This window comes from Natator depressus, chromosome 17 (assembly GCF_965152275.1).
Source record: "Natator depressus isolate rNatDep1 chromosome 17, rNatDep2.hap1, whole genome shotgun sequence".
Taxonomy (NCBI): domain Eukaryota; kingdom Metazoa; phylum Chordata; order Testudines; family Cheloniidae; genus Natator; species Natator depressus.
The window spans coordinates 6,124,007-6,145,703 of NC_134250.1; the positions used below are offsets into that span (position 1 = coordinate 6,124,007).

The 21,697-nt window shown below is 51.3% G+C and overlaps 2 long non-coding RNA genes across 5 annotated transcripts; one reads left to right on the forward strand and one right to left on the reverse strand.

Moving 5' to 3' along the window:
• Nucleotides 1–79: 79 nt before the first annotated feature.
• On the reverse strand, nt 80–6,376 carry LOC142000190 (uncharacterized). 3 transcript variants are annotated; one of them, XR_012642186.1, is made up of 4 exons: nt 5,568–6,376; nt 4,321–4,417; nt 607–701; nt 80–436 (listed from the first exon to the last, which is right to left on the reverse strand). It is a non-coding gene; the product is annotated as an uncharacterized LOC142000190 (long non-coding RNA). The 3 variants fall into 3 exon arrangements; XR_012642184.1 differs by lacking the exon at nt 607–701; XR_012642185.1 differs by lacking the exons at nt 80–436; nt 607–701 and adding an exon at nt 3,659–4,234.
• On the forward strand, nt 1,268–20,443 carry LOC142000191 (uncharacterized). 2 transcript variants are annotated; one of them, XR_012642187.1, is made up of 3 exons: nt 1,268–1,513; nt 16,672–16,857; nt 17,389–20,443. It is a non-coding gene; the product is annotated as an uncharacterized LOC142000191 (long non-coding RNA). The 2 variants fall into 2 exon arrangements; XR_012642188.1 differs by lacking the exon at nt 1,268–1,513 and adding an exon at nt 13,914–13,966.
• Nucleotides 20,444–21,697: the final 1,254 nt, after the last annotated feature.

Genomic DNA, 21,697 nt, shown 5'->3' on the forward strand with positions numbered 1-21,697 from the left:
GGAGACAGCGGTAGCTCCTTGTATTTTCTGTTGTTGTCGTTGCAGCGAGGCGAGCGGGCGCCGGGCGCAGTGAAGCCCCTCGCCGGACTGAAATAGAAACAAAAGCCGAACCGCGGCGGTGCCCAGGGTCCACGCGGGGCGTTCAAAGGGCTCCCCACCGCAGCGAGTCTGGGGGCCCACGGCCACCGCGGCACCCCCGGAGAGTCAGACAGGCGGGCGATCCGGCTCCACCTCCGGCCAGGCTGCGCTGGGCGAAAGGACCCGGAGCGGAATGGTTAGATCTTGTCCTGATCTCTGTAAAACTGTGACTCTCTCACATGTCCTTCCTGCGCTGATCCCCTCGCTAATGAGCCAAGCCCCCTTGATTGCTGATTTTACGCGTTTCAGACCAATTGTGGATCTCCATAGGCGTGGTTTTGACAGCTCCGGCCAAGATCTGGGGTAAGGGGGGGGGGGGAGGGAAGGGAAGGGAGGGAGGGAGGGAAGGAAGAAAAAAAAGAAGGTGTCGGAAGCACCGGCAGTAAGAAAACATGTCAACAGAATAAAATATTAACCAATGACAGAGAAAAGTGCTCGAAATCCCACCCCCAGCTCCTTTCCGCATACCGGGTCAGCGCTGAATTTGCTGCCGGCGGGGAGCGCTTCGCAGGCGGGGAACTGCTGACAGAAGCACGGGGCAGCCCAGAGAGTCGGGTGGAAACCTCGGGAGAGGAGCGAGCCCACATCAGAAGTGCAAAGCAACACACACACACACACACACACACCCGGCTTCCCCTGGGCGGGAGGAGGGAAGGAGTCGCCCAGATTAAAAAGTTCTAGATGTGGCGAGGGGGGATATTACGTGTAAATGTGCCGTAGGCATATGCAAGCCGGAGTGTGCCCGTGGGTTTTTTGTGTGCATACAAAGGGCGGCGTGCGCGTACATCCGTGCATAGTTCGCGTGTGTGTGCATGCTAGTTCGTGTGTGTGCTAGCAAGTTGTGTGTGTACGTGACGTGTGTACAACGATAGAGAAATCTGAAGGCAACCCTGCCCCCCCGCCCCCAATACAAGGTTATGATCAAGTTGTGTTGATTTAACTTGCCTTGCAAAGGGCATGCGGGCTCAGTACTTTAACGTGGCTTTGGACTATCTGTTATGTAACAGGCTCACTTCAAAGCCCGGACTCTTCTTTGCAACCCCCTAATTTTATAAGACGTGGAGGGGAGACGGGCGGGCCGGGGGGGGGGGGGAAACTCTATGACTCCAGCCCTACGCCAGTTACTGGCCACTGAATCTAGGTGGGGCCCACCACCGCCAGCGCTGCTTGCCAATCCATGCAACTGCGAAGCGCGCCTGGACCTTAGCAGACCGCGAAGGGCGTCAGAGCCGGCAGCTGCGGGGCGCGGGGAGGCTTGAACTATTTGGGGGCGACCCGCGCGGCGCATCGCCGTTTTAAATCCCCCCCTGTGGTCCCTGGCACGCCGGAGCTGGACGGGAATGGAGCTCCAGAACCACACGCCAAAAGCCCCGGGGTGAGTGATGGCCAGCCTGGACCACGGCACCGCGTTCATTGCTTCCCCATTGCGCCGGGGTGGGTGTTTTGCAACTCACTGAGTTCGCTGGGGAAGTGACACGGTGGGGAAAGCGGGCGGCAGAGAGGGAGGCGCCGCTTTGTGCCCGGGGATGGGGCTGATGATGATCCAACTTTGAAGGGGGACCCAGGCAGTCACCTCTCTGTTCTGGGGGAGTCAGCCAGGCGGCGGAGGGGGGGTTCCGTTTTCTCAGTGGGGGGCGATCTCAAAGCACCACCCGCTGTTTCTCCTAGCGAGGTGGGTGGGGGACATGGCAAAGCCCCCAGCAGGAGAGGGAATTTAGGGTGTTGCAGAGGGACAATGATACTCTTTTTTTTTAAATTCCGCACCCTCCTGACTGCTGAGGTTTACATATGATTTTAACTAACCCCCTGACAAGTTATTTATCAGCTTTGCACGTTAAAAAGCCCCCCGGTCTGCATGCTTCAAGGCTGGTTCTCCCCTCCCCGGGAAGACTGGTCCGCAGGGTTTGTTTACTAGGAGCCTAGATGCAGATAATCTTGAAGGAAAACCCTGGGTCTGTTTGCAAAGGGATTATGGTCGGGCAACCCCCCCCCCTTCCCCTTGATAGATGGTCTGCTAGAGGGTGTCACCCGGAGGGGTTAAAGGCGCAGGAGCCATTGTTTGGGGGTGGGAAGGGGGTGTGCTTGTCCCTTTTAAGAGGTCCATTTGGAGATCTGTTCTGATTAACTGGGGGCTCCGTTTGCTGAAGAGGGGCTTGGCGCCAGGCGGCTGAGACTCCACAATAAAGACCCGTCTCTTGTCACTTCATATTTACCCAAAAATCTTCAAACAGCGCCCTGCAAAATCCTCCCAAGGCTCCTGTCCCAGCCGCCTGGTCGTCGGCCCAGACGCTTCCCTGGGAGATTGGGGAAGGGGGGCGCGCCCTCCTCCCACCCCAAGGAACTGCCCCAAGCCCCCAATAATCCCGAAGGGCGCAGTGCAAACGCTGGTCCCCTCCCTCCCCCTCCAGAGAGATGCCAATGCCCTTCCCCTCCCCTGCACGCATCAGGCTGGTGAATAGAAGCGTGTGACCCCTAGATGGCCGCCAAGGCAGCCTGTGAGTGCCCCTGCGCGGGGAGAGCCCGGAGGGGGAGCGAGATGCCGCCGAGCCCGGGGCGGCTCCAGGCTCCAGCTTTTTACGCCGCTCCTCCGCGGCGCGCAGCAAGGAGCAGGCCGGCTGGAGGGAGCTGCCTCCCGCCGCGGCCATCTGGGATCGCGGCAGACTGGAGGGGAGGGATGGGTCCGTCTCACTCGCCTTGTGCGCCGGGAAACAGATCTCGCCCTCCGGAGCAAGGGCTGGCCCCGCTGGCCTTAAGGCGCGGTGCGTGTAATGAACACCCAGGGTACCGGGCACCAGCCCGTGCGCACGGGTCATGCCTCGCTCTGCAGCATTCAGAGACCCCCGGCGGCAACCTCTGGCCCGCGGCGAGCCTGGGCCCGGCTCGTCGGCAGTTTCGCTGCCCTGTCTGCCCCCGGCGTGGCGCTTTGATCCTGTCACTTCCCTGGACGCTTGTGCGCCTTCCCTCCTTCCTTCAGGGGTGGGGGCGAGCTCGTTGCTGGGGTTTTGACCATGGTCTGTTCTCCCTTAGGCCAGCCAGGTGAGGACACAGGCGAGGGGCTGATGGCGACTTGGAGCAGCAGGATCCTAAAGCCAGACCAGGGTCAGCTCCCCCCTGTTTGTTGGTACAATTCGCTGGGTTGCTGAGGGCAGCCCCTGGCGCCACTGGCGAAACCGAATCAAAGCCTAACACTTGTTACCCAGGACACTTCACAACCTGCGGGAAGGTTGATGGGCTAGGATAAGAACCCAGCCTGGCCCACACTGGCGTCTTCCGGCTGGTAGCCCGGGAGCCCCTTGCAAAATCCAGACCCACAGTCTGGATCTTGCGACCAGCTGCTGGGGCCCAGAATGCGCTGGAGCAGGGAGAAGGGAGTGCGCAGAGCGGACGGGGATTCGGGGGACCGAAGCACAGGAGATTGTTAAAAGCTGCAGGGGAAGGTGGTAGCATGGGGGGGAGGGGGTCAGGATGTGTTGAAATTTAGACACAATTTGGACTTTGGATTTTCGCCTCCGCGGCAATGTGCTGACGGCAGCGGCAGTCGAATCCAAACAAAACGGGGCTTTTGCCGCAAAGCAAAATCGGTGCCTTTTAATCCGGGGGAATTGCAACCACCCCCTCCCTGGACGGGCAGCGCTGGTGCTGAAAGTCCTGGCGACTTTCAGATCTTGTCTGAAGGAGGAAAAATGCAAACTTAAAATCTGGCTGATAATAAAGGCAGCTGTTGTGAATTAATGCCGACCCCTTTACAAAGCAGCTACCGTGCAATAAATAAATCATCTAAATCATCCTCTTACTTCATATCTGAAAAATCCTACAGAGGATTGTTTGGGGGAGACATAAATATGTATTCTTCTCTGCTGCCTGAAAGAGTCCAGGGGGGTTGCATGCCGCAGTTAAGAGGACGCTGTGACTGTAAAACTGCTTCGCCTAAAACAGAAACGAAAGCCCAGTCGTCTCCCTGAAATTCGGCGTGACAATCATATTTCGGACTGGGTGTACCGAGGACATTCACTCGAGGAAATCCAGGATCCTTTTTCACGGGATACCGAGTGTCCTGGCCTGGTGAAGCCTAGGCTGATATAACCGCACATGCAACCTGCAACAAGTCAGTCTCAGCTCGAGAAAAAAAATCGCAGCTCCCCTGATAGCACCCAGAACAATTTACTCCATAGTTTTAATTACCTCTAATGGGGGCAAAAAAGTGCTCCAAAAATCTGTTTGCATCCACACTTCTACTGAGTTTTCCAGAGAGCAGGCTGCTCCGGTTCGCTGCAGTCTCCTAATTCGTTTGAACAGGATCAAGAATAAATAATAAGAATTAATATCTCCTCCTCCGCCCACCCCAAAACCACCACCAGATCTAAGCTGCTATGTTAGATAATAACAGACTAGCAACAAGGCAAAGCAAGAGATGGATTGTGCCAAAAGAGACTCAGATCTTTTGATCAAAATTTGATCAAAAATACCTTTCTCCTTATTCACCTAGTCAGCCGTAATTAACAATCACCATATTCATTAAATATGTTAACACGCCCTTCCTCCTTAAGACCCAGAGTTACTTACTCTCTTTTTATTGCTACAAAAATTCGATTGCATGACTGACTTTGTTAGCTGCTAAAATCCCCCACACAAGAGGGGGGCTTTATATTCCTTCTTTGGTGGATCTCCTACAAAGTGCAGGGCTACCTATGCAGAGGAGAGAGCAGGAGGAATTGCTGATCTTGCTAAATGTAAACCGAGGGTGAAAAACTCTTCTAAAATAATTTGTGAAAAATCAGCGTGACTAAAAAGGACGGAGCAATGCAAATGCGTACCCCAAAGACAGTGGAATTACTGAGGTGTGTGTGTCAGTGGTAGCCGTGTTAGTGTGTGTGTGTGTGGGTGTGAGGCACTTGAGATCCCCTTTACAAAGTAATTACAAAAAAAAATCTCCCCCCTCTTGTGATTGTGTGAGATTTTTGGCCTACTTGATTTTATATTAATTACAGCCTTCTACAAGTACTGACGGCCTTCTACTAGAGAGGCGGGGTGGTTAAAGTGTAAATGGACGAGTCCTTTATCTTACCTAAGACAACTCAGGGGGACTGGGGCAATGGGGTTAATGGAGCACTGTATGGGGGTTCAATGGGGTCTGTATAAAAGTAGGGCTGGGCTTGTATCACGCTGGACGTAATTCAGTCTGAAGCCAGGGGAAAGATTTGGATTCTCTCTGCTCCACAAATACGCAAGAACACGCTTCATTTTGGCCTCTGCGTTTTGATCTAATAATTTCTCTGCCATTTCCTTCTCCTGTAACCTTCTGGGACTCGCTATCTTTTTAATGCTGACTTATCTTATATAAATAGAGACGATTTCCTAACAATAACCCCTATCCTCGAGGTGAAACAGTGGTGTATGGGGGGAATCAGGAGGGGAACAGGGCCACTTACGGTTGTTTACAAGACATGGGTTTCTTTGCACGTCTTCTGTTTGTAGTCCCCCCTCTCCCTCTTAGCCTTGGGCTTTACCAGCAGGATTGCAGATCGGGGAGCTAAAACCTGACACTTGAGGAAACATGAAACAGATTCCCAGCATTAAGGGAGGCGTCGCTTAGATCACCAACCGCTGCAGGTTCATTTCAAAGAGGAGAAGCCGGGGAGGAAGAGGAGAAAGAATAGGTCATTACAGTGTATTACGGCTGTTCAATATAAAACAATATGTTGAGCTTAAATACAGTGCTTGCAAAACCTCTGCCAGTCTTTTAAGGAGATGCCTCGCCGGTGCCCCCAGTTAGCCCGGACAAAGCCCGCCCCCCAGAAGTTTAAGCAAACATCTAAACGCTCAACCGAATTTCCCATTCCATTTTCCCTCTGCCCCTCTTTCATCTTTGCCCATCTCCACTCCTCGCTCCCCTTTCTATTTTTAGCTTGTAGACTTAGGCCTTGGCGCCAGGCCGTTTAAGACCTGTCAAAGTCCTTCATATTTCCCTCATGTCACATGGACCTTTCGCTCTCTCCCCTCGTCATGCAAAGCCGGTCGTTTGGATCTGGGAGTTCGGGAGCGAACGCAATTTGCTCTTCTCCACGGCTGTGCTGTCTCCGTGACCTCAGCCAGCAGGGCTGCTGGTGTCCTGTCCTGTGCACTTAGACAAATTGCGAGTGATTGATGAAAAATAACAATTCTCGCAAGCAGCAAGTCCCCCTCGCCCCTGCCCTCCTCCCAGCCGCAGCCCGGCCTCGCCAGGAAATGAATGGAGAGCTCACATGTAGCAAACCAGCCGCCCTGAGCTCCGGGCACGACACAGAGGAACGCCACAGGTTGAAACAAACAAACAGTGTAGATAGAGGTGGGTCCTGTCATTCACCAGCCTCTGGAAAGGAGAGGGAGGCACGGGCGGCCATTGCATTATTGTTGAGGGAGAGAGAAATCCGTTTTCAGGGAAGGTTTTCGAAAAGGAAAATTGGCAAAATTCCCCAAATATCCCCGGAACTCCCCGGAGACAGAAATCACGGGTACTATCTGTTCTCCAGGACAAAGAAACCCAACGTGTACCGACCTCAGCTGGAGGCATGGGATATAAGGAGCCAATATTTCGAACAGCCTGAGATGTCAGCAATAATCGATCTGAACTTTCACTGGGGGGGTCTCCTATCCCTTAGCCCCCCAAAAACCAGACTCGATGGTGGTGTCCTCCCTGTATTGGCTCCAGGGAGCGGCCCTTTCTGCCTGGATTTTGCAGGATTTGGGAGAAATTTGATTTATTTGCAGGATCAGCGAGAAAACAGATAAAAGTGGAGACAGCTGCGGGATTGCCATGGCTAATTTTAAGACAAATCTGGGTGCCATCAGAGCCTGGGCTGAAAACCGAGCTTCTGCTGACACTTCACCCCTAAGGGAAGGGCCATGTAAATCCTCCAAAAGCAGAAGGGGAGGGGCGGGAAGCGCAAGGAGGGAAACTCAGAGCTCGGGCGTGGGGTGATTTTTAGGGCAGAAGTCACGAGGGAGAGCCGGGCAGAGTCGGGACAAGTTCTTCCCCGCATGGCTTGGGCGGGGGGGGGGGGGCGAGCAAGCGGCAGGTGGGCGTGGGCTTGAATCACACGCCTGCCGCCACCCCGCTCGCCGGCACCCCCGGAGCACGAAGTGGCGTTAGTAACACGGAGCAGCAGGGCCGCAGGGAATCCAGGTTAATTGCACCCCGGCCGGGGCCGGATTCCGAGGCCCTTTGGCTTCAGTGGGACTATTGTGTGTCTGTCCGTCGGTCCCGCTTTGTAGCGAGGAGCGCCGGGTTGGGCCCCGTCCCACGCCTGGAAGGGCCCGGGGTCCCGCCACCCCGTGCACACGGGGCTCCCGGCCGGGCGGGGATACTCGGTCACCTGCGCTTCACCTGTGGGCGCCGCGTCTCCGGGGTCGCGCCAATCCCAGCGCGGTGAGCGGGGTTCGCTGCGGGGGTGACCCGCACAGAGCTGCGGGCGGCTTTGTGTGTTTGCTTTGCAAGCGGCGGCCAGGCTGTTTGACGGCGAGGGGGCTGGGGGGGCGGGGGGGGGGAGCCGCAGCTGCCCAGGAGCAAGCAAGGGCGGCTTTCCGGGTCCCGAGCTCCGTCCTGCCGGCGGGACTCCTGCTTTCGGCTCTGCAGCCTGCGGCGGGACCGTGAGAAAAGAGGGGAACGCGGGACTGACCCTACGGGGCGGCCCCCGAAAGGAACCAGGGAAGAAAATGGGAACGAGTTGGCAACGACCAACAGATGCGCAGAGATACCGTCCCCCCTCCGTCCTCCCCCCCAGCCCGGCTGGGTCTCCAGCCCCCCTTCCCAAAGAAACCAACGGCCTGGAGCCAGCCTGGGGGAGACATTGTCCGCTCATCAGATACTGTTAGATTGTCCTGTCAAATAAACACAGCAATCACCCTCTCTCCCTTTGTGCGGTTTCTCCACCTCGCGCTTTCTTTTCGGTTGGATTTTAAGGTCACCGGGCTACTTCCTAAAACAATACGAGATATTTCATTTGGCGAACGGTCTGTGAAAAGGTACATTGGAAACACATTTGGAATGAACTGTAAATGGATCCTATTCTCCTAATTTATCTCGATATATAGGAGTATAATTAGTGTGTGTGAATACACACACACACACTAATTAGAGAGATTTATATATATCCACACACATGCAAAGGGAGAGAGATCCACTTCTAGACAGATTAGAATGTAATCTATATTAACGATACATCTCAGTTCAAGGGCTGTTTATTACCCAAGATACCCTCCGGGGATATCCGAAGGGCCCAAGCCCCAGACGTATATATTATGTGGAGGCGATAATGCCACAGAAGTAACCATCAAGGTTTTGCCCTATGGCTTCGCTTCGCGAAAAGCCAAGCCGCGAACCCGTGGCAGGCGAGGACAGATTCACCTGCTGAGCTGCCGTGGAGAAGACACGCGTGTCCCGAGAGAGCGGACCGCTTAGAAACCTCTTTTCTCTGCAGCCTCTGTCGGGGAGAGGGACCCAAAATGGGTCACTCGATCAATGTTGTCCTATAGCCCAACAGCTCAGACCCAGAGAGTCTCAGGAATGAATGAAGGCGGATCCAGCTAGCAAGGCCGCCCGATCCCTCCATTCAACACCCGCCGCGCAATTAACCACCCTTGTCCCAGCGCCCCCGCGTACCGGTTGCGCCATTCTCCGCCCCGGGGAAGGACATTCACTTGGTGCAAACCCTTCCTCCCAAGGGAAGTTCTCCAGCGTTTTGCCCGGCTCGGAGGCAGGGCAGCGCTGAGCAGAATTTCCCTCGCCCTCCAACTCGGGCTGGCGAGAACTTTTATTATTCATTAGGAAACATGTCTAATAGTTTATTCCTTGTCTCTGGCTCGGGCTGAACACTGTGTGGTTGCTTTTCAAAAGTCGGATTAATTACCTGAGCGGCCTCAGACTCCCTCTTTTCTGCCACTTGATTGGGCACTGCTTTGCAACATATGTTATTTCATATTTCACACGGGCGCCGCGAAAAGCACTCACGTTATTCGACGGGAATCAGACAATCCGCTCCCTGCAGGAGAAAAGTCTATTTCCTCAAGGATCACCCCCCAGAATTGCCGGGGTTGGTTGTAAGGTGGATGGCCTCTACCGCACGCCTTTTAGCTTGGCCCTGGCCAGGATTTTCCCTCGCACAAGTTGTTACCCCCCTACCCCTGGCACCTGGGCCCAGAGTGGTCTGGAAGTCAGTGTCTCGCCCACACAAATAAAAGAAAGGGGTCGGGGGAGCAGAGTTACAGCAGCATCGGAAAGAGGGGGAAGGCAAAAGGGGAAGACAAACCACCACAGAAGATGCTGTCAAGGCAAACTGAATGGGGACCAGAGAAGTTAGGCAGGGTGGCCTATAGATTTTGTGGTGGTGGTTTTTTTTCTCCCTCAAGAGGTGACAACAGCGGTTGTAACTCGGATCAGATTCAAATCCAGGGAAGAATGAGTGTGGAACGTGTCCTTGATAAACACCCTTGCAACGAACACCCCTGCAATATATCCATATCCACACACACACACACACGCTTTAGCCTCCCCCCTGCGAATAGCCAGGCTGCAAACTCCCAGGCACCGGGGTTTAGACTCACGCTTATTCTTCTCTCTTTACGTGTTTCAAGAACTGCCCCCTTCCCACCGGGACGCCTCCCTTCTCTGCAGCGCTTGGCCTGGCAAACGCCCTCCCCTCCCACCCCTGCAGAGGCGACGGAGTTGGAAATCCAATTACCACCCTTATTCCAGTTTCAATGAAGCCCTCCGGCCTCCCGAGCGCTCCCCGGCTCCTGCCCCGGCCGCTTCTGCGTCCTGTCGCCTGTCGGGCGGGGGCGCTGGGCCTTGGACCGGCAGGACACCGCGTAATGTGCCATCCCCCAGCACCAAGGCAAGATCCTGGAAGGGCGATTCCTCATCCCTAAGGGGCGGGTATTTACACAGAAGCACCGGCGATTTGCTGACGACCAGAAGCCTCTCTCCTCCCCGCAGCGTTTGCAGGTGGACTGGAGGAGATTCCTGCTCTCGGCAGCTTCCAGGGGCATTTCTGCAGCTCCAGCACTGAACAACCTGGGGTTTAAAGGCAATTTAGGAGCATGCACATAATATAGTGAACTATGTACTTTGACACGTACGTATCTCCTCCCCCCCCCCCCCATTTACAGCGATGAACCTAGATTCTGGATTTTTCCCTTTCCCTTAACTAAATATTTTATGTCAGTTACGCCCTGAATTTCATGCAGAAACACCAATGGTGGACACACACCTTAAGAGATGCGAATCCACATGCTTTTATAATCGTATCCACTCCCTGTCAGCAGCCGGAGATTTCACACTGACCTACCTAGAGATCTATTTTAGGGCCACATGTAAAATGGACCGGTGCATCTTTTCTTAGCATTTGGTTTAATCTTTTCAGGAAGAACTGCGAGGAATCCCTTTAAAGTGCCTCGTGTTTTTAATCCGGCGTCTCTAGCCCCTTTGCCGACTTCCACGATCATGTCCCACCAAATTTTTCAGACTGTTTAGATTTCCCTCCGCCTTTAAAGAAAATATTTGCAGTAATCCAGATTTCTGGGAAATAACAACGCGCGGGGAGACAGAGACACAAACTCCACTGAACTTTATTTATTCAGCGTTGAACAACGTATAAACACAGTTTCCAGGCTGTTTGTCGGGAAAAGTTGCGTGTAAACCTATTCCTTCGGCGCTTATCCCCCGGGAAAACCAAGCCTCGGAACCTCACATATAGGGCGCAGTACTGTCGGCATTGTCAGCCCGAATGTCGGGCAATGCGGTGCGCGATTTAGACATCACTTCTGGCTTACCATAGACTTGAAGTCACAATGACTCCTGACGTGCTCATATGTCAGGGCTCTGAATCCTGCCAGGAGAGATGCGAGAGCTTGCAAAAGTGCAGAAGAAGAGAGGGAGGGAGAGACAACAGCACCACACAAGCCTAATGGAGCAATCCGAGATGGGCACCAATGTTTTACCCCCTGGAGGGAAGGTCTCTACCATTCCTGGAAGGGAGAAATGTCACCAGGAAACACCGCATATACCCTGTAACAAGGCTACGTTAGAGTGTCATAAGGTGGTGTGGGTACGAGGGTGGGAGTCAAATGAAAGATCTCCCCCCCCCTCCATTTCCCCCAATCACACGGTGCGTACAAAACTCAGATCAGCCTTTACTGCAGCCACGCACATCCTCTGGATTCTTTCTGGCCTGGAGCGCGCGTGTGAGGCGGTGTGTATCCCGATCTAGCCCTACAGACAGACTGGATGTAACGGTCAGAGAAGAGATTTTTTTCCCCACCCTGTACAAAAGCCCCCTCCCCCCTTTACCTCCACTATTTTCTAACGCTTTGATCGTTGAGCTCTGACCTTCTTCTCAACCGTCCAGCAGGTTGATTGATTTTCAATTACAAAAGTCTTCACTGAGTTGGGACTAAATTGACCCTTTTTAGTGTGTGTCCCCCTCTTCCCCCCCCCCCCCCCAGTGGGACTCCAGCTCCGGGACTTCATTAACCCTTGCTGCGCGCACACTTCAGAAACTAGCCTGACGTATAAAAGCCAACTCGATCTATTCCCCACGTTCGGTCAAAAACCCGGCCCTCAGCCACACACCCCGATCTGGCTCATGTTCCGTTTCCTTAAAAGGACAGACACGAATTTGCCCTGGCAGAGCTGTGGCCGCTTTTTCGAAATGCTCTGAAGGCTCGGGGCTGGGGGGACCAGCTTTGCGGGAAACAGGCGCTGGCATTTAAAAATCGTTTAAACCCCAGTGTTTAAAAATTCCATTTGGAAAAGTGTGTCAGAGCCCAATCCACGGGGATATGCGGCACAATCGGACGGGGGATCATGGCATTACCCCTCCCTTCATTATTCTAATGGGATCTGGGCACAACGCATGCAGTAACCTCGCCCTAAACCACACGTGTGTGTAGCTATCTGCGTCTACCCTACGCACAAATATAGGTGTACACAGTGTCTTTTGTACACACCTATATCGGCTTGTATTGTGTATATTTTATAGAGACACCAGACCTGCACCCAACCAGCCTTCTCAGCCAGTTTTGAAACATAGTGTCACCCTCTTTTCTTCCATGGACACCAGCTCCTCTCAATGTATTTACACACAGACATAAACATGATCTTGCGGACGCTCACGATTACCAAGATTTTGTTGGAGCCAGGGAAAAAAACGTGGAGCCATTTGGGGAGTCCGATGGTGTGTTGTGGATAAATGTTTCGACGTCGGTTCCTTAGCAACGGCACCGGTCTGCGACACAAATCCATCACACTCACACACAAAGCCAAACATGCAACTTACTTGTGCGTGTAAGTTACAACAAACGCGCCCACTTGCTTCCCCCCCGACGGTAGTGAGAAAAGAACCATCGGATCCCAAATCTTTTACACCTACGCACAGCCGAACAGTGCACATGTCACCCTTTGTCAGTCTTTTCTGCGTGTGTAAGCCCCTGCACACACACACACACACACACACACACACACGGAGGGCGCCAGGTGTACCAACATCGCTGTGCAGAGTTATCAGACAGAGAGGTGGATAGATATGTATTCAACAACCGAGCTCCATACATAAACCTGGCCACTGCAGGATAGGCAGCTCTTGAGAGCTAGGGAGACCTGGATACATAGACCCCGAGGATTTTCTCAAGTGTGGCTTGTCTGGGTCTAAAAAACCCTTTGATTTTTAGCGTTCCTTTCTTTTCGGGAAGTAAACTGCAGATTATTGTCTCAAGACTTGTTCCACTGAGTTTTGAGGGGGGGGGAGCCCTCTCAAGGGAACGGGGACACAGAACAATCTCCCCGGTTGCGTTGGGGAGTTGATCTAGCGCCGGAACGGCGGGAGCCGGAGTTTGTGTTTGTCGGTAGTTCATCGTGTAAATAAAAGAGATTAACAAACGACGCGATTTGCTCAAATCTCGCTGCTGGGCTCTTCCCCCGCCCCTCCTTTTCGGGATTAAAAGTGAGGATTTGAGACTGTGAAACAGTCTGACCTGGCTCGTTACAATAGCAGCAGGGGACACCCCCAACTCATACACCATCGTGTAAACCCAATAGCTCGCTAGACAACGAATGGGAAGTATCAGGAGAGGAGACTTAACAAGCGGCGAAGTTTTTGAAAGCATCTTTTGGATGCGATCAAATTCATGAATGACCTGGGAAGGGGGGGGGAGGAGGGGCGTGTTTTGAGAGAATTGAAACGAGAAACAAAAACAACAGTTCCCAGCATTGTTTGCAACACACAACCGCGATCGCTGGCCGGGAAGCAGCCGCTGGCTGCCCGGCGGCCCAGGATCGATATTTTTTTTATTATTCACTTTAAAAAAGACCCCTGAAAATTGGTGCCTACAGATACAGATCCCTCCCCCACACACACACCCCGTTTAAACACCTGTCTCCTGAAGACAAGACCAAACCCCAGCAGAGGTCAGGGTGCGAAGACCCTGGGTCTCACCGTCTGCTCATCTCCCCCCCAGGACCAAGGCTGCTCCCCCAGGTACCTGTGGGCCGGGTCCTCTCTCCCTGCTCCTCCTGATCAGGGAAATATGAACCTGGTGCGTTTGAACTCTCTTCCCCCCCCCCCTTTTCTAATTCGGATGGTGGGTGGAAGCAGTTCCAGATGGGCAGGCTGCTCCCACGGAGAATAAATAAGCAGGTAAACTAGATTCCGGGGTGACTCCCAGGGTCAGTCTGCAGCCCGGCTGGCTCTCTCTTTAGTCACCGTCTTCCCCTTTTTCTTTTCTCCAACAGACTGAAAGGAGCAGTTTAAACCAAAAAAGCCGCCCCAGCTCTACAAACGGGGGATAAAGTCCACAGGTGACCGAAACTGCTGAAAGGGAAAATATGGAGCCCACAGGAAAGCTGGTAGCGAGCTGTTTGTGTCTGTTTGTTTTAATAGCCGGGGAGGGGGACTAAAGGAATCGAGCTGATCCCGACACTGCGTTCAGAGCGGGCGAGTCGGTGCGGCAACGGGGCACCGAGCACCCACCTGCATCTGCCGGATTTAGCAGACACCCGGCCAGCTTTGTGCAAGAGACTTGTCAGGAGCCCGAGACAGGGCTGGACAGGTTGCAAAATAAATAAAAAAGCTCAGGGGGGACAGTGTGGAGGAAATGGGTCCTGTCTGGTTGAAATGTAAGTTTCGGCTGAGAAGTCCCAGCGGGCCACTTTTGCCTTCGTTGCTTTCAGAGTTTAAATCCGATTCTAGCGGAGACAGGAGGCAAGCACTGGAGTGTAAGGGGAATATATCCGAAACTCTGATTTCCGGGGCTGAGCAATGAATTCGGTTCAGTTCTGTAACGATTTCATTAGCCGAGTCTCTCAGTGGATCTCCTAATTCTGTGAATTGATCAGGAACATTTTACGTGCCAGGTGCGTTGCTTTGTTGGCAGAGGTCAGAGAAAGCACCCTGTTCCCTGACCGGATCAGCGCCTAAAATTCGTTTTCAATTTGATTTCCACCAATAATTGTGTCAGCATACTAGATCCTGGGAATGCTCGGGAGGGAGGTGCGCATACCCTGCCGCGCTGAAATCATTCCCCAGCTGGGCACACATCAGATTTTGTGGCCCAATTTTAATAATGGTTAATATGGGAATTTTAAAAGTGTCAGGAAAATACCGGGCAACTTTCTCTGTGCCCGGTGCCGGGTTTTTAGAATGGGTTTCACTCCAGCCCCTTGTGCCTTCGCTTCCCACAAACATTTGCACCGAGCACGCTTGCACCACGCATCCAATCCGGGAACAGAAGTCACGCCGTATGGCATCTCTGGCCAAGCAAAGCCGCGCGGATCGCACGCGTCGGCATCAAACGCGCGCGAAGCGCCCGCGATCAAGCCATATAACAATCCGAATTTCAAACCACAAATACACCCGGGGGAATAACGATCCGCTCCTAGAGACTGTGTGAGCAGAACAAGGGGTTTAATTCATGGGACCGATTATGTAGTGTGAATGATCTGAGCTCAAGGAAATTAACCCCCCCTTTGTACAAAACCAGGCTTCCAGACTAGCCGCGCTCCCAAGGCAAAGAGAGGGCGCAAGGCAAACGTGGCGGGTCTAAAAGCAAAGGGGAGATAAACGCTCCGCATCAGGGCGCAGCAGTGTGAACACAGGGGCACCCCGCTGTCAGCAATGCGCTGGGCTGGGGCAGTGTTTGTGGGGGGATGGAGACTTGAGGCCAATCCAATACCAGTGGGTCGGTCTGAGACCACAGGAGTGCCCTCCATGTGCCCATCCCTCTCCCCAGATCCAGTTATCTCCCAGCTCACCGACAAACTCCGGCTCCAGAATGCTAATGGCTGCTCCAAGCACAGCTAGACAAGGGGGTGTAAGTGCTCCCTGGCCTCCTTCAGGGGTCTGCTCCCTGCACCCCCATACAAAGGAGTGTGTTTAAAAAGCTACTCCGGCTGCAGGGGAAGCCGGGGTTTGCCAGCTGTCCTGCCCCACCACTCCCAAGCTCAAGGTTTCCTTTCCTTCCTCTTTTTGGATCAGACTCCCTCCTCCCGCTCAGCTGGGTGAGGGTAACAGAGGGAGCAAGGCAGCACTTAATTGGTGCCAGGGTTTGCATTTTTATGCCCACTTCTTGCAAATGTCAGGGCTTCCCTGGACTGGCATTTCATTATGGCAATTTCAAATCCAAAATTCTACTAGTCTACAGCTGGGATAAGGCCCCCTTCCAGACCCTAGTAGTGGCTGTTTGTGTTTTAAAAATGCCTACAAACTCCCACTGAGATTAGGGACCCATTGTGCCAGGGACTGTCCAAAGGCCTGGTGAGAGACAGGCCCTGCTCTGAACAGCCTACCGTCTAAACAGAGGAAGGATGTGGCCAGGGGAACACAGAGAGGTGAAGTGGCTGGACCAAGATCAGAAACCTGGTCAGCAGCCAAGTCAGTAACTAGAACCCAGGTCCCCTAACTCCCAGTCCAGTGCCCTAGTCATTGGCTGGCTCGCTGCCTCGCTTATCTGTTAACAAACATTGTTTATCTGAAAGAAATGAAACCTGATTTTGAACCATCCCTGATCTGGATTTTGTAAGCAGCCCCCCATGTGTGATATGGCTGGGCACACAGAAATAAAGACAGCCCCTGCCGGAAAGAGCTTACATTCTAAACGCCCTTCAGAGAGATGGGAAGATGTAGAGGAAGTGGCTTATCCTTTGTAGAATAATTCATTTTATGTCTTTTGTTATCTAGCGATTTCCATCCTAAAAGCCCCGCACTAGGACAGCTGTGCAGCCAGAGCCCTAGCTGTGGGCTCAAGTTGGACTTAAATGGCCTCTAGGCCTTCTGCTGCCCCTCTGCCTGGGGGCAACTTTCACTATCCAATTGCTAGGTAGCATTATTACTGCTGCTGGCTGTTTTCTACCAGTGGCATTTTCAAAAGCACCTCCATGGCTTAGGTGCACACCCCAAGTATTAGTCACACGAGAGTATGGAAAGCAGGATAGGGCAGATAGGGGTAAGTGAACCAGGTGCATTGTGTTTCACTATGTTTTCTTCCTATCTGTTTTTTCCCCCTCAGCTTCCTTGAATGTACATGGATCTCCCAGTTGAAGATCCACGCCTATGGATATTGGAATCAACATTCCCTCCGCACTAAGGAGAACTTTGCTCAAAGTATCTTGCCGCTGAATGTTTTGTCCTCCTGTGTTGAGCAGCATGGCAAGTTGGCTCTCAGGGTTCATTTCCTTTGGACCCCAAAATCCAGGTAATGCCATACCATGCACTATGCACAAATCAAGGGCTTGCCTTCCCAATCGGTCGCTAATCTCTTGGGCGCATGGTGCTTTAAACCCCGTATCAAGGAAAGAAAAGCCGAAAGGGAAGAAAAGGCAGTGAGCACCATGGCAAGGCAGTCAGTCAGTTCATAACCCTCCTTGCTGCTTTCTCTGCACACACTCAGCACCAGATAGAGATCAATTCGTCTCCACAGAGAAAATACAGCCACACGCTGTAAAAGGCCCCAGTGTCTGCAGTTGATTCTGACATGGACTTGAGTCTCTCTGGGGTTAAGGGAAACCTCTAAACATTGCACGTAGTAACAACCCCAGTTTTGTAACCAACAGTAATTGGCCTCCCTATTATTCTCTTCCTGTGTTGAAAACAAACCCTGCCCTTGGTTCAGTTGGCCTCTCTAGTTACCACGATCTGTCTCATATCCTTCAAATCTCACCTTAGGACACTACCTATTCAGGAAATCCCTCCTCCATTTGTCTGAGCCCTGTCTTGTCTTACACAGGGCCTGATACTGCAAGGATCCCGGATGCCTCTTGAGATGAAGGGGATTTCTTCATGAAAGTGCTGAGAAAAGGCCGGAGTAACATGACTTTCCTGTTGAGATTCTCTCAGAAGTTCCTCTGCTTTTCTTGGGGCTCCTCACACGTGAACCATGCAGAGTCAGCAGCCGTGTGACACAGCAAGAAATAATCTGCCCAGCTCTGGGGTCAAAGACATTTCTATCCCACGAGGCGAGAAGGACAACAGGGTTTATTTTCTCGGAAGCAATATACATCCCATCTTCTCTGGAAGAACTGTTTCACGCTAGCAGGTTCAAGCTTCTTCGTGAGCGACTGTGGCCATCTTTCCAAAAGCCATGCTCTTGTTCAGCCACATGTTCCTGGGTGGAACTTTATGGCCCGAATTACGCAGGTCCGATTCAATGATACTAATGGTCCCTCCTGGACATACATGGAGGGATAATATAATAAATTCTGGCTCATGTTGGCTAACCTCCCCCAAATTGCCAGGCGCACACACTAAGGTGTAGGCAGTGCAACCTAGTGGTCAGAGCAGAATCAGCAGGCAGAGCCAGGCAAGCCAATGGCTGGAGCCAGACGTCAGAACAGAACCAAACGGGATAGCCTGAGTCGTGGTCAGGAGGCAAGCCAGTGGTCAGAGCCAGGAGGCAGGTGGGGCCTAGGATGGAGCAGAGCAGGCAAAGGGGGGAGCATGGGCTAGACAGGAAGCAGGTCTGATGCTGCTGCAGGCATGGGGCACATTAAGTAGCCACTGCGTTGTTGTTGCTACAGGGTTTATATAGTGATCTGTTGGCTCTTCTGACCAACCAGGAAGCACAGTCACTTAATGCAGGTTTATTGGGCCTAGCCCAGTCTGGAGGCAGCTGAGTTCCTGGCACACACGTTGCAAAAGTGACAACATCATGTGCTCATCTGCTCCGATGTCACCAACTCTCATGGTTTTAACATGCGTCTCACAATAGTTGGTCTTTCTCTCAAAGCTCCAGCTCCTAGAGTCATGGGGTTAAACGTTCATTACAAAAATCAAAGCAAGTTTCTAGCTCTCAGTTTTGTGCAGAACAGCTTGAAAATAAGACCCAAATGCATCTAAAAGGCTCACAATCTAGCAGGCAAATAAAAAGAACCCATTAAAAAAAAAGCATGAATTTTATGCCATTCTCATGATTTTAAGGCATGTGACTTATGATGTGTGTATATTTGGGGTTGGCACTAATGGCCCAGCCTTACACAAAGCTCACTTGAACTCTGTAATGCCAAGAGCAGGAATAATTTAAGGAGCAGTTGCATGCTCCAAGCAATTGTATATGTGGGGAAATGACTTTCCCCCTTCATTGGTTAAGCTGCTGGACTTTCAGCATAAGAGAGTTCCACGGAAACCAAAGTTCAGCGGCGGTTTGTTTAGAAAGGTGAGGGAGCAGAAAAGGCTCAGTTTCATCATGGTCCAGTTCCTTCCATGATGAAGCCACAGACTACCCACAGAGGAGTTTCCTCCACAACTTGGGGAGGAAGCAGGATCAAGGCCACTTGTTTTCTGCTATGCATGGCAGGTGCTGCAGTCACCCGTCAGAATCTGGCTCAGAACCTTCAGGCTGCAGCTAAGTCTTGCCAAAGCATTTTCCAGATTGTCTGAAAGTTAATGAGCTCTCTTACTTTTTTTTTTCTTTTTAGCATATTGGCTTAAACCGTCAAATATCATGGGAAATGCCGAGACTTAATGTAATGTAATGTAACTATTGGCCTTTATCCATGCAGGGTCTTTTCCTGGGGTTATTAATGCCTTTGCGAGGGGAATTCAGGGACACATGCCTTCTCTTTTAAAACATCTACGTGGAATTTTCACAGAAAAGAGAAGCAGGTATTTTAATGATTTTGTACAATGACTGAATCAAAATCGAAAATACCATGGTCTCATTTTAACATGGTATTCTGGTTATCTTATGACACAATGAGGAAGTAGACACAAGCCAGTATTTTTCACACGTTACCCATGAGGAGATGGAGGAGAGAGATTAAGTGACTTGCTCCAGGGCAGAGATCTAGGAGCCAGGATCCAAACTCAGGAGTTCCTGGCATTCAGACCTGTGCTCAGCCCACCCATCACTCTAGCATTCTACGTCTGTTTTAAAATTGGTTATAGATGCAGGCCAAGCAGTGAATCAGCTACTATAAACGGGATGGTGTGCTGTTGGTAAATTGTTGTCATTATATTTCCAGCAATGGTAACTACCTGAAGGAAAGCACTTAGATACTATACAAAGAAAAAATAGTGTGTGTGAGCCATTACCAGTTCATGGTTTACGAGCCCGAATTAAAAAAAAAAATTCTTCTCCTGTTTATAGATTGGCTTTTAATGTGATAGTGTTTTTTGTTAAATTGTATTAATTAGAAATTAATTTCAAATTACCCTTAACCATATAACTGACCTGCGGCTAGTCTTAGTATTTGTACTTAGGAACATTAAAACCAACTTTGTTATCATGCAGTGCCTCAGACAATTCAAAATCTCCTCGCTGATTTATGTGGGCCTTTATTAGTTATTATTACGTGGCACCAGCAGCCAGGGGCCCTAGTCAAGGAGCACCCCATTGTGTCAGGTGCTGCACAGACATATAGGAAGAAGACTGCCCCCAAGAGCCCACCATTTAGGTTATGAGAAAGTGTAACAGGCGGGTGAGAAAAAACAAATGAGGGAGAGGGACAGGCAGTGCCAGGTACCAGGAAAGTAAATGATGTTGCATCGTCATTGTGTGCCCATCGTTTATACCATGGGCAGTAATAATCATGCACACGTGATAGCCAGATTCCCTGATCCGTCGTGCTGAACTTTACTGGAGCTAGGCAACATTTTTCATGCAAATCCTTTTTTTGCCCAAAAAAACAAAAATAAAAATTGCAGAGTTGGGTTCACTGTACCCATTTGTGAACTTTGGTCGATTTTGGCAGTGTTTCAGTTGAGAAAAGAAAAAGAAAAAAAGAAAAGTTTGGTACTGGTTCATTTGGGCATTTCCAAAACGAAATGTTGAAACTTTTCATTTCAGAAAGATGTATTATTTTGAAGTGTTCTCAATTTGATTTAAAAACCGATTAAAAACATTATAAGACCTTCAAAATAGAAACAAAATGTTTTGTTCAACCCAAAACAAAATTTTTTCAACTTTTTCAAATTTTTTATTTCAGCTCGACCTGAAACAATTAAAAAAACCATATTATTTTTTGGTTTGACCACTGATCCCCAACCCCCCTGGTCATTCGCACGGCTTTGTTAGTAGCAATAACAGCCAAGGTATCCAGGCTGACCAGTGGGTCAGCACCTTTGGGAGTTAAATGCAGTGGAGATAGTTACGTTTGTTTCCTTTGATGAGAACAAATGGTTATTTTGCAGACATTGTTCAGTGGCCTTACCCATTTCCCAAGCTTTCTTTCCATGGTTAATATAACTCCACCCTTTACTATTTGAGGCCCATCGCTTGGCTGTGATTGCTGTTACTTCACTGATTACAAGGGCATGGGCTGTCACTTCTAAGCTATTCCGTGCTTGCGGGACTCAGATAACCCAGACTCCAGAAGGCTCTCCATGGAGCAAGGTTTATCACTCAGACAAAATTTTCACAGTATGTATCCCCTGTGATGAAAGCTTTATGTTGGCTGCCTGTTAAACAGCTGATCCATTACAAGACAGCATGGTCTTTTTCGGTATGAACGACTGTCTTCCTGATGGGCCAAATACGGTCCTGGTCAAAGGGGCACAATTCCCATTAACTTCAATGGGTGTTTTAGCTGCTTAGGCCGAGATTGGATTTGTTCCCCGGTGCCTTGCCATACCCTGATGACATGTGGCTCTATCTCAAGATTGTAGGTGGCCTTAGGACTTGTATCTGTTATACTGTCTGGCTATGGAAGCCTTTTTTTCACATCAAGAGCTGGATTCTGCAAGGTACCGAGTGCCTCCTACAAAGTGCCGAGCATTCATAGCGTCCAGTGACTTCAGAGACGCTCTGCACCCTGGGCCCAAGGTTTGGCATAGCACGTTGCAGGGCAGGCCTCATCCTTCACATGGCTTCCAGCAAAGGTGAGGCCTTCAGCTACCAGAAGTGGGATGGAAGAGAGGAATTCAGGTCATGAGTTTCCTTCCCATCCAGCCCCATTGCCAGGAGAGTGACCGCCTTTCATCCCACTGCAATAACTTCCACCCTCTCTTCCAGGAGGATGAGGAGACTGGTCTGACAAATGAGTTACAAGTCAGCATGGGCGCCTAAGCAATCATCTGTGTTGCTTGTGCTGGAAAGTCCA